The sequence below is a fragment of the Conger conger genome, chromosome 7 (assembly GCF_963514075.1).
Source record: "Conger conger chromosome 7, fConCon1.1, whole genome shotgun sequence".
NCBI lineage: Eukaryota > Metazoa > Chordata > Actinopteri > Anguilliformes > Congridae > Conger > Conger conger.
In genome coordinates this window covers 13,472,048-13,485,128 of record NC_083766.1, presented here as the reverse complement: position 1 = coordinate 13,485,128, position 13,081 = coordinate 13,472,048, and the positions used below count along the sequence as shown (strand labels likewise).

The window sequence follows — 13,081 nt, the reverse complement described above, 5'->3', positions numbered from 1 at the left end:
TACTATGATCAAAAGTGACCTCAAAGTCAATCATAAAGTACCTCCAGGGTACTTTTTCCTTTTTTTATTATTTTGAAACTGTAATCTTGCTTTAAAATTTGAGGAAATTATGTCATGTTTGACATTGTACCATTTAAAGGTCAGGTTCACTTCTGCTCACTTAGATATTAATTGTAAAAAGGGTTTTTGACCAGGGGTACCCACATTTTTGCACACCACTGTTAAAGAAAAAATAGTTGGGAAAACCTCTGGTCAGAGTATGAAGAACATATTTTCCACCTGTGATCACATATATTCATTTCTCCTTTGGATGATGTTTTGTTCTTTCTGTGTAGTTAGAGAAATTGAAAATAAGGCCTCATCCAGAAGTAAGTAATACAGCTCTTTTGATTCATTAGTTACTGTTTAGAGCCACTTAAAATGAAACTAATGGAAAGACTGAGGGCATGTCTGAGTGCAAAATTAGAGTTTTGAAGCAGTCCCTGCCGTCGTCCGTGGGGGAAAAGCCCAGTATGCACTATTTTGTTATTATTTCTGATTGTGGTAAACCTTCTGTTTTGTCATCTTCTGGAAATGCCACAGCAGTTACTCCAAATTCACTTGGCAGGCATGATGAGGCCAAATGCCCACCTCAGCCATATGGAGCTAATCAGCCTCATGATAACACTAGTGGGATGAAATTGACGTTTTTGAAACATTTAAAGTTAACAGCAAGCCACAGATGTTTCAAATGTGTAACATATACAGTACTGTGTAAATGTCTTGGGCACCATAGATTTCTTATATATATTTGGTCTTAGATGTCAGTAGAAAATGTGTGTCAGTAGAAAATAGCAAATTTATGACTTCCAAGCATTCATTTTCCTCCCCCCAATAAATAAATGTTACAGAGAATGTTTTGTATTTGATTAAATAAAGTGAAGTAACATATTATCCAATATACCACTTTCCTGATTGAAACTTGATTGCGGCTGTCTGTCGTTGTCTGGAGAGCTAAAAGAACGCGAGACAGCCAAAGTATGCAGAAGAACTACAGTGAAAGGACGTTTTTTCTGAGTGATATCAATCTTGCAATAATTTGACATCTGTCTTTTATCTATACTCTGGGATGTGTAGTCACAGCAAACCATGACAAATGGATGGAGCTTGTGAGCTCACAGAGTGTGTCATCTACACATTTACAACTGAAATCGCTGTGGAGAATGACATGACAATATGAGGAGATGGTCTAAATTGCAGTCTGACAGTACAGCTAATCATTTGACCCTGGTTTGCATTGCAGCTTTCATCAATGCATCTCATATTCTGAGACTGAACAGATATGGAAATCGGAAGGTTAATAGATTCTGAACTGTGGCAGCCACATCACGTGACTCATAAGATGATAATAAAAGTTTCAGTAACGCTTCATTGTACAGCCCTTAATTACTTCGTATTTGCTGTGTAAATACCAGGTACTTATGATGCAACTATTTTGATTTCAGGGATGAGTACTGTGAAACAGGCTGTAAAATGTATTTACATAGTGGTAGTTATGGTAGTTTACTTTACTGACTTTATTTCATAGTACTTATGACTGAAATCAAAGTAGTTGCCTAATAATTACACAAGTAGCTGTGTATTTACCCAGTAAACACTAGGTAATTAACAGGCTGTAAAATAAAGCAGTACCATATTTCCTCGCAGTTCTTACCAGCCAAAATGTTTCATTTTTGGTAGTAAATTAATATTTAAAATAGGATTTTGTGTCATAAAACACATTTTTGACATCATTTTTTGAAGTCTATTGTGCTGAATCAGGTGGGTGTTTACTGTAGAGACCTACATTCACTGAAGAGGGCAGTGAAGTGCTACTTGGATCCATACTCATCATTAGCAGTGTATGTGCCCATAGTGTGAAAATAAAAATGAAACATTGTACACTCTGTCAGTGTAACTTTGAATAGCACTGAATAGTACTCTTGTAGAAATTTGCCTTTGGAGCTTTTTACAATTGTACACATCAATGTTTTAGAAGAACAATACTGTGCAAAGATTTGGAATGTTGCTGAAATGTTTTTGATGTTAGTGTGATTTATTTGATCACATATGACTGGCTGTGATATGATGGAGTGACTGTCAAGTTGAGGGACTGGATTAAATCAGCAAACTATCTCTAACCATCTGGGGCACTCACAGACACATTTACTGACACTAAAGTGTTTACTACAACCAAATACACTATGGAAAACGTTGCATACAATCTGGGAAACTCTTTGGGTAGATTGAAAATGATCACACTCCATATTCATGATTGATTCCACACTGCCAGTTTTGGTACACCTGAATGGCCAGGTCACAACAACTTGGGAATCAAACAGTGAATTAACAGATAGCTGGACAGTCAACACTTGTTGGACAGACAACCCATGTTAGTTTGCTAATAATCAGCTATCCACCCAGGTAGTTCAGCTGTAGCTACGTACTAACTGGTTATCACTGCCACATATAGTTCCAGCTCATTCAGGAGGCCTCTCATTGGCTATGGCCACCCCAAGATACTGTTTATGTTCCTTTGTCTGTTTTTCTTTCTTTATTTCACCATATCATTCGAGAGGTCAAACCAACTGTACAAAATCCTAACTCGAATTAGGTAGATAGATAGATAGATAGATAGATAGATAGATTATTACATTTGTATAGCGCTTTTCTAGACATTCAAAGCACTGACAGTGATGAGGTGGAAACTCGCCTCAACCAGCGCCAATATGTATCACACAGCTAGGTGATGCATGGCTGCCATTTTGTGCCAGAACACTCACCACATACCAGCTGAGGTGGAGAGGGAGAGAACAGTTTTGCCAGGTGACGTAAAACTTCTGACAACATCAATATCCAAAATGTCTCTCTCAAGAAATATTTTACATTGGTAATAAAGTGAATTATAATCAAATCAGAACTTTGGTTTCTTTTATGTGCAAAATAAATTAGGCTGATCCCGACGTGTAAACACAGTGATCTAATGTCAGTATTTGACCCAAATATGAGGTGTGTTTTCTAAAAGCTGGGTGTTGCTTTTTCCTTGGGAATGACAGCTTAGACCACAGAACAGTGCAAGAGAATAGTCATGTTTGACAAACCAGTCCCTCCCACTTCAATGAGTAATTTCAGCACAGAGTAAGTGGTGAACGCAACTTGGTGAAGTGTGTGTGTGTGTGTGTGTGTGTGTGTGTGTGTGTATGTGTGTGTGTGTGTGTGTGTGTGAATTGCCTGGTGCAGTCTTACAGCAATGAGTCCGTTTTGCAGATGAGTTGGCTGGAAAGCTTCCTCTTTTTGGGCCATTCTAGATTCTCAGCCCACTGGTGGCTTAAAATAACTGAATGTGTAAACATAACCAAAGTGGAGGGAGCACTGCATTACTGAGATTTCTGAACCTCCGAGAAGCAAATGTAGTATTTATAAATATATCCAAAGTGATGCTTAGTGAATTTTCATGTTTCTATATCTATCTTTTATCTAATATTACATTTTGTTTCTGAATACCCAACCTCTCTTCAACTTCAATGTCTGGACTGACCTTGAATAGCCTCTAGAATTTCTTGATATTTGGTGGAATCCCTTCTTCCTTCCACTCGCACAATATGTCCTGTTCCCCCAGCTGCCACACCAACCCAAAGCATAATCGATTCACCTCCATGATTAACAGTTGGCAAGGTGTTCTTCTCTACAAAGGCTTCACCCTTTTCTCATGAAACATACCACCGTTGGTGGTGGTCAAAAAGCTAAATTTTGGATTTGTCAGCCCAAAGCACATTGTTCCAAAAGGCTTCAGGCTTCTCAATGTTTTCTTTCGCATACTAAAGACGCTAAAGGTCAACTAAAGGTCGTTCTTTATGGCAACCCTGCCATGTTGGTCTTTGTTTTTGAAAGTATGTTGTATTGTTGTCCTGTGAACAGCTAGACCTGTGTCTGCTACTCTTTTTTGTAGCTCTTTTGCAGTCATGTGTTGGTTCTTGGTCTTCCGGACATGCCTTCACTTCAACTGTTCCATTTATCTTCCATTTTCTAATAATGTTTCTGACAGAGGAAATGGGTAGCTTGAGATTTTTTGTAGCCTTGGTGGAAATTAACCATCTTCATTCTGACATCCTTGGACAACTATTAACATGGTTGTTAACACCAGACAGAACAACCACCGCAGTTGGATACATTAGAAGGCATGGACTCATTGAAGCCCTATCCAGTAAATCACCTGGGCCTCAGTACTAATAATCTTTTTAAAGTAACAAAGTAACAAATTATAATCGAAAAGGGTTCCAAAACTTTTGTAGAGAGGCCTTTTCCTAATAATGTATAAACAGTAAAACAGTAAAAAAGCAATCTTGCTTTAAAAATTTCAGAAAGTTATCATGTACTAGCATCTGTACTATTCAGGTTTCAGAAAAAGTTCAGGTTTGCTTTTGATCACGTACAGGTTAATTGTGACAGACATTTAAACCAGAGGTGCCCACTGTAGATTATTATCTGTGCTGTTTATTATATGCAGCCTTTTTCTTCATGAGGAATTTCCTATCATGATGCAGATAGTTAGTACACATCAACAGTATATAAAAACATGTAGGCTACATCCTGCACTGAATATTATTGTAGAAAATCATCCGGGCCTGATGTAAATAACTTGTTTTTACTGTTGTGTATGATTAATCAACAGCAAACGCTATTCATACTGTATTCCCAGTTCCCTCGCAGTGACAGTTTCGTTACAGATTACAGATAAAAATATGTCCTAACTCAGTAATAATGCTTTGTGCGAGAACCCCCTAATTCCGAATATGTTGCGCCAGAAATTCAACGGCAACCCTCTTCTTCTAAGCAATCGCATATTTGACCCAGACCCTCTATGAAATTTAAATCGCCTACATCACAGCGTAAGGCGATTTGGGCCAGCCGACGCGTACACTCTCAACCAAAGTTGAACAAATCGTCTAAGGTCTAACTGCCGACTTTACAGTGTGGTTGGAAACGCGTGTCCTTAATTCTCCGGGGATGACATTGAAAGACGCTCTCAAACAGCTCGCTGGCCGGGAAGGGCTATTCGTATGGTTCCCTGTGCGCCTTTTTCCATCTTTATCATATCCGGATACTACGCACTCCCTGTGGTCACTCCCCTTTCATACCTTACATGGGGCGACGACGACTGCTGATGTAAAACATGTGGGGTGGGAAATGAACATCGGTGAATGAAAAAAACGATTGCAACTCACTGCGCACAGAAACTGTGCCAGTTATATAACAATCTTTCATGAGTAAGAACGGGGTGGGGAGGTAAGACCTTTTTGAATTCTTCATAAGATTGCTCCATTGAACTGGAATCTGCTTCTTCTTGCTGCTCTGACTCGGGTAAGTGTATCGACCTCTCCGCACTTTCTTCTGTTGTGTTGCTAAACATGTAATAGCATACAGTAGCCTTTTGGCTTCGAGCTTCAATGGTCTGATTATGTTAATCACAGTTATAACGGGTTACCATAAGCACCGCTGTTGCTACTAATAGCATATCTATCCGTTTATTTATAGTTGAAACGTTCCTATGACCATAACACATATTAGTGCACATAGGCTACAATGCAGCCTTTTTTCCCGATTTCAAGATAGCCCGACTCTACTTTTAAGAAGTTCCGAAATATGAACTTGTATTCGTGAACATTAAGCCTATCTGAAAGTTACACAAGACGAACGGCACCACGCTAGCCGAATCTCAGACCAACGAGGCATTATTATCAGAAGCGCGACATTATTATTGCTGGAACCCTATGGGTCCGTAGCCTACGTGTCATTGTAATTTCTTTATTAATGACCTGGGTTGTCACTCATGGACGCATCTGTGAACCCAAATTAGCTGCAACACAAGTGGTACTCTATTCAACTCAATTAGGAAATCTTTCAAAACAAGCACATTTTAACCGGGATCATCTAATTTCTACTGGCCTCTATGTTAGAAATTGGGTCCATTCGGCATTTCAAGATACATCTGCCTCCTATTTGCCGGTTCTCTGAACTATGGACACATCTACACGAAACAAGCAGGTCCTTTGATCAGGACTTTTTTTTACCCAGTTCAGGCGTGACGTCATGATTGGCTCATGATTGGCTCATGATTCCCTCGTCAGCCCAGTTACATAACAAGAGCTCTTTTCCTAATTAGCTACCTTTACTATTCCGGCCGCCTAGATACGTTTGAATGGCACGATTATGGTTTTAGGCTGCTTAACTCATTTCATTTCATTTTTCATTTTGTTCATTTAAAAAAGTCCATGGGCTAGGCAGATACACCTCCAAACACACACTGTACTGTTCCAGCAATTTGAATATTTCTATAGCATTGTCTAAAAAGTATCCCTCTAAAACAATACATTCAGGTATGAAATGATGAAGATGAAAAACTACGATATTTTGAAATTCGTTTAAGTAGGTCAATTGTCTGAAGTGATTATCACTGTCTATCTAAATAGTATTTGTCCACAGTATTTGTGCAGTACGAAATTAAGACACAATAAAAGGGGTGATTTTTGGTGAAATTGTGGAAATTGGGGCCATGTGTTTCACAGCAGTGTAAAATATGTCAAATACAGAATTATTTCTCATAAATTATTACATTTTGTCACGTTGAAAACCTTGAGTTATTTGATTGAGAAGAAAGTACAAAGAGTATATCTTCTTTGTTGCAGTTCACATGAGAACTACAGGATGATGAAAATACCAGTACGTGGTTTAAATGTCCAAATGTCAGTCCTCTATCAGGGCACAGCTTATTTAAATCAATTTTTAAATGGAACTTGTACTGTACTGTTATGTTGACTGTACAATTAAGAAATATGCATGTTTTAATAATATATTTTCAGCAGCTTGTATAACATATATAGCATTTTTATAATGCTATGGTCAGAGGTGTATTTTCAGATTTGCAGACTGTTAATAGCAGCAGTTAATAAACAATATATTTCAGCTATGGAGTTTGAAAAGGACATAATAGGCAGAGTTATCCCTGTGACATAGTAATAAAGAGCCATAGGTTCAGGAACTGAGGGCATTTTCCTTGGCCCAACATGTTATACAACGGAGATATTGTAACTTAAACCTTGGCAGTTTTCCATTGATTAATTTCAATTCCACTGCCAAAATGTTCTTGTGATGTCTGCCTTTCTGGAATGTTGCTGTCGAGTTTTCAACCAGCCAGATAAGTTTGGTGGGACTGCACAGTCCAACCATTTGCCTCTTTTTTGGTTTGCTGGTCACTGGTTCACACAATTACACAAGATGTTAAACCAGCATGTGTCACAGAGTTGTCAAAATGTCAGGATTGTGGCCTGTGCATGATGACTGAATCTGCCCTCATTTCATTATTGGATGTGGGGAAATAAATTACACTTCAATGCAGTAAGATTTTACTGCCCTGTGATCCTACCGTCTAAATGACATTTAGATGTGATCACAGAAAAATTCTATTTCATTGGTGGGTAATAAAGCATTCCTCCTAATCAAACCGTAATAAAACAAACATTTCTGAATACATTTTTGATCCGTAAAATGCGTTTAAAATCTAAGACACTCGCTGAGCCAATGGTTATAGTGTATCACATTTTTTTAAATAAAGAAAGTCTGTCATTTATGCATTCAAATTGGGGTGGGGTATGGCATAAATCTGCCAATGCAAAGCAAAGCACTGCTTTGGTCCATAACTTTGACTGACAACATTGTAGAGCTTTCCGTAGACACTCTAATCACAGTTTTAAACCAGAACAGGATATACCCTATCAAGAATGTGGGCAGTTCAGTTACAAAGAATCTCCGACTTTGGCTCTGTCAAAAAGGAGTTAGAGGAGGGAGGAATGTTTTAGGAGTGTATAGATAGTGTGTTTACCACTAGTTAAGCTAGTAACATGTATTTTGTTTGTTTGTTAGATGTATATAATTGAATACTTGGCAGAGTTTTGTTTTTCCAATTTGGGTCTGCTTATAATTTTATAAATATTTAATGTTTTCTGTGATGTGTTATATTGTTTGTGGTTCTTTTCTCATGCCAAGGCCTTGGAGTGACAGAAATATTAATAAGAAGCCTTGGAAAACATTATGTGCTGGCTGTGTATTATCTAATACAATAATTTTACTTTTTTGCATCTTTCATTGCAGTTCACACATATAATACAATTAAATAACTGTTTAATGGCTTTTTCATGTAGCTGAGACTGTTCTCAAAAAATGAGTCACGGCTTATAAGTTAAATTAAAAGGAGGGAAAATCTGACAAAATAAGCTTAAGTCTCTGAGGGTGAAAGTCACATTACTTTACCTCCAAGTTTGTTTGCTTTAATGAGTGCTTTCACCTCATAAAAAAATAAAGTATGTTTACATTTAACAAAGTACTCTCTGTACACCCAGATAGCTACACTGAAATGTGACTAATTTTCTTGATTTGACAAATCCTTTAGATGCCATTCACCATGATGATGGACCTCTATGGTCAACTCCCTTTCTGTTAATCAAAGCACCGAAAATGTACATTTGAAAAACTAAACAGCAACATCTCCTTCTAATTACAATGGCACAGTTAGTTGTGAATATCAATAGCCCTCAAAAATACACGTTTTAATCGAGAACTATTTATTCTATTACTGGTACTCGGCAACTTGGCCGAAGCACATCAGCATTCTAGAGCAAAGTGTCCATGTCTTCTTTGTAGTCCAACATTGCCAAAAGAGTTCCGACTGTATCATATTATTGTCTTGGCACAATTTCACTGCCTAAAGTTCACACGTACACTATGATGTTTTGGTATAGAAAGCCAAGCAGTGCAGCTGGCTAAAGCACTGGTCAAAACAATTGACACTTTGCTCCAGAAACTTTTTAAAAGTTCTGCTTACATGGACACAGTTGGCAAGTTCTAGTAGTCAAAGAAATAGTTAAAACATGAATTTTTCAGCTCTGTTGATGTTTGTGAATAACTGTGGCATTGTATTTGGAAACACATGTTGCAGTTGAGCCTTTTGAATGTAAATGATCAGCCCATTGATTACCAGAAAAGTGATGAGGTCCATAGAGGCCCATTATATCACAGTGAACTACATCTAAAAAAGTAATACAATCAAGAAAATTAATCTCATCTCGGCAAAATTCTGGATGCATACATAGATAGTACTCTGGGTAAACTGCTATGGTGAACTGGGTGAACTACGAACATTGCCAGACCAGGTTAACAACATTCCAGAGAGTGCAGAGTGCATCTAGAACACATCTCAAAAAGAGAAACATAAACCATTAATATCATTACATGAAGTAATATAATAGGTTCCCCCTCGCAAAGGACTCCCACCCCCCACCTCCCCACCCATGATAGGCTGCATATATACAGTTACGTAGTTATTTCATTTTAATTCATATTTCTTTGAAAATTTCAAGCATTAATTAAGATGTATTTATATTGTGCAGCTTTGTGGTAGGATATATCATATGCATTGCTTTTTTCATTAATTTGACTGGATCATGTGTAGGAATGTTCAGCATATTGACTTGTCCTCTGACTATGGAAACTGGCATGCCTGATTTTGTGTGAGCTGGTGTTAATGTTCTCACATCCAATGTGAGCGTAACTCATGATTTTCATGTAAAGCTGGGAATATTGTGCCAATTTATCAATGATTCTAGAATTGTATTTGTTATTTCAATAGTGTTTTGGAAAATGGGCCCATGCATGCTTGCTGACTTACAGAATAGGTTTTGTATTGTATAATGCACCGACAACCCATGACATTTTCTGGAAGGTTACTCGATCGGACAAAAAACACAGCTTTACCAACAGACCTTTCCATACGACCAGTCAATGGTCAATGAAAACCGAAACTCGAAAATGCAGTCATTGGGCCTCATGTAAGAACCACTCGTGCAAACAGATTTGCTTTTAAATCACTTTGCCTCTTAAGTATCAACCATTTTTTAAACTGAATGTTTCATGTCACATTGAAACCCACTTGTGAACCCATACAGTTCTTTGGGCAACTCTATGCAACAAAACCTAAATTTAGAATCATGACACACATACTCCTGGATATGACCTCCTGGATATTCAAATTTGCATTGCTAACCGAACTGTAAAACCACACATTGTTACCAGTTCTTAAAGGTACCTTGTTATTTAAAAATGTTTTTAAAAACTGGTGCTAAACTCTAAAAGAATAGTGTAGTCAAATATTGACATTTATCACCTCTTTAGGAATCACTTTCACTACATCTGTACAATCATTTTGTTGGATTATATTTGGGCCTTCCAGAATTCAGGCTAAACTAACCAAATGTGGTACAATACCCTGACAGGAAAATGTATGTAGTGGGGTTAAATCGTCCCAAAGTCCCATAGCCAACACTTGCACTGTTGCTTCACAGTAACAGAAAGGGACTCTACCAGCAGTGGCTCTCTCATTGCAACAAATCCCAGACAACGACACAGAGGTTGGTTAACTCACATTTAGGAACAACACTGCACAGTGGCGCCCAAGCACAAATGATTCTTGATTTCAACATATGTATATTTGGCTTTATTTTTGGCTCAGAATGAAGTATATTGTTGGCCTGGTGGATGTTCTCATTGGCCTGGCAGGCTACAATAATAGTTCTCTTTTATTTTGCCCTTTAATAGTCTTCATCAATTTATTAATAAAATGTGCTTTGCATGCATGCCATTATACAAACATTTTTATACATATAACATGATGTTTGATTATCAAAGTTGCATCTGATATAGGTCAGTGCAATACGATTCACAGATAAAATGAAATGAGAAATAGGATGGCCAGTATAATTCCATTTACAATATGTTTACTCTGAAATAATTTGCCCTGTACATGAAAATTAGACACCCCAATTCTTCTATCATAATTATTAGCCATTCATAATATATTTGAATATGCTGAAAAGTTTTAGGAACAGATTACAGATTTGAAAATACCGTGTTTCAAGTCAAATAATTCCTGGTTGTGGAAATGCGTGTTTAAGAAACAACAGAAAAAAGCCTTAAAATCACACATAATTACTATGCCAGTGACTCAAGTGTAAATAATAAACACAAGTTAAATGTAAAAGTGCTGGAGTGTGTTTTTAGGTCAAGTAAACCTACAGCTCTTTGTTTTAGTAAAACTGATAATTAAGTGATTTGTAATCCTTTAAAAGCTCCATCCCCCTCATTTGCATGATTACCTGCATTAAACCTGATTTATACTTCTGCGTTTAATCTACGTAGAGCCTACGCAAGTGGCCTACGACATTGTGGGCATTTATACATGTTCACTGGGGTGTCTGAATGCAACCATACTGCCAAAACGCTAGTTGGCGGTTGGGTTTCTATGCCACGGTGTTGAGTTTCTTTGTGTAATTCAAACAATGTAGTTGTAATTATGCATCACGTAATTACATTTGCTCTGACGTCTTCAAAGTGCGTCTGAATAGCGTGCTGGGAAGGCACCTCTGAAGTCGCCTTCGAAGGACGGATTACTGATCTGGCAACGAGGCATCAAGTCAGCTAACTTTGGTTTCGCCCACAGCCACAGGCGACTGAAAGTGAGCGGATCAAAGGCGGGGCAGCCGGAAATGCGTTGGAGGAAATGTGATCCGACCAAGTGGACCAATCACAGTTGTTGCGGTATGCGTCACCGCGATGTGTAGTTACGTTTCTGGCGCAGTGCCCGTCAGGCTCCGTAGCCTACGGTGTAGGGAATGCGGCTACGCGGTACATATGCTGTGGGGTTTTGCGTAGATTCAACGCAGAAGGATAAATCAGGTTTAAGACTCCTAGTGACAGCATCTGTTTACGTACAACCGTGATTTTGCAATTTAAATGATATTGGCAAGAAAAATGTCAAAATGTTTGAAAAATTAGGTTAATGTGACATTTAGAGGGCAGGAAATAGAAAGTAATTCAAGTGCTGAGGCTGTATTAGTCACTCTGGGTATATGTAAATTGTTGATTAAATGGTCTGTGTGATGCTGTTTATGAGTGACAAATTCACCATCTGTCAAGTTCCATGGATCCAGGACTCAATTAAGATTGCTTTTATACTGCCAAAAGTAACAGAGGAAATATTGAGCCCCAGTAAGATACAGTTGATGTTAAGAGAGAATGTTAAGTCAAATGCTCATTTGATGTTCTGCACTAAAATAATGGTCCTGGCTTTCCACTCCAAACAATCAGTGCTAAATCAGGTGGAAAGGTTAAGGTAGTTTACTTCTTCATTTTCTGATTTAAAACACTTACATTTATCCTGGCCCCTGAGAATCCAGTTGACATTGTTGTAAATGAATAAGTGAAAACACCAATTTTTTTGTAAAAGTTGATTGTGTGAAGGCAAAAGTCCAGTCCACTCGGTCTTATTAGATCAGAATGACACGATTTACCACATCGATATTCCCTGAATTAAACTGGCAATCACTTGACATTCGTTTACAAATTTGTTAATTGAGGCAAGTAAATGGCAATGACAAGAATCAGTTGAAAGGTGAGGTTTGTGCCTCCTCTCTCCAACCAGCTGCCAGCCATGAGGATGGAAAATTTTTCATTCACCTTGTGTCATCTTTCTGTGTGTGTGTGTGTGCGTCTGTCTGTGTCTGTGTGTCTGTGTCAGTTCACCGAGCATAGGGTCCTTGAGGCTCCAGGAAATGAAATTATGGTAGGCAGACAGGGACTAGCTGTACGTCAGAGCGAGGTGACTGGGTATTCTTCCTCAGTGCACCTGAATGTGTGCGTCAGTACGATGTCAGCACCCATTCAGCTGGAGAGGGGAAAATTATTTCTGGCTTGCCTTTCTTAGGAAACTATCCGTTGTTGCAGCCAATCAGAGATGAGTGGTGATAGAATAAAATATAACTGGGAATTTCATAAGTAATGCAACAATCTACACCGTTAGTTCAACTCATATAGCGGACTCATATAGACACTGTAAGAGTTGATTTAACACTGAACGTTATGCCGTGTATGGTATTGTGCAATTCAACAGTCATCACCTCAGTTCTCTACATCTAACATTAGCCTCTGGAATGGCAGAGATGCTATGGCACCTGAT

The 13,081-nt window shown here is 38.2% G+C and overlaps 1 protein-coding gene across 4 annotated transcripts in view; it reads left to right on the top strand.

The window, feature by feature from the left end:
• Positions 1-5,241: 5,241 nt before the first annotated feature.
• Positions 5,242-13,081, top strand: part of npas2 (neuronal PAS domain protein 2) — a 68,577-nt gene continuing 60,737 nt past the window's right edge. For 2 of the 4 annotated variants that reach the window (XM_061248517.1, XM_061248518.1), the window contains exons 1-2: positions 5,242-5,379; positions 11,567-11,664. The gene's annotated coding sequence lies outside the window, so the exon portion shown is untranslated. The remainder of the gene's footprint in view (positions 5,380-11,566; positions 11,665-13,081) is intronic. The other 2 variants (XM_061248516.1, XM_061248520.1) reach the window with 2 other exon arrangements.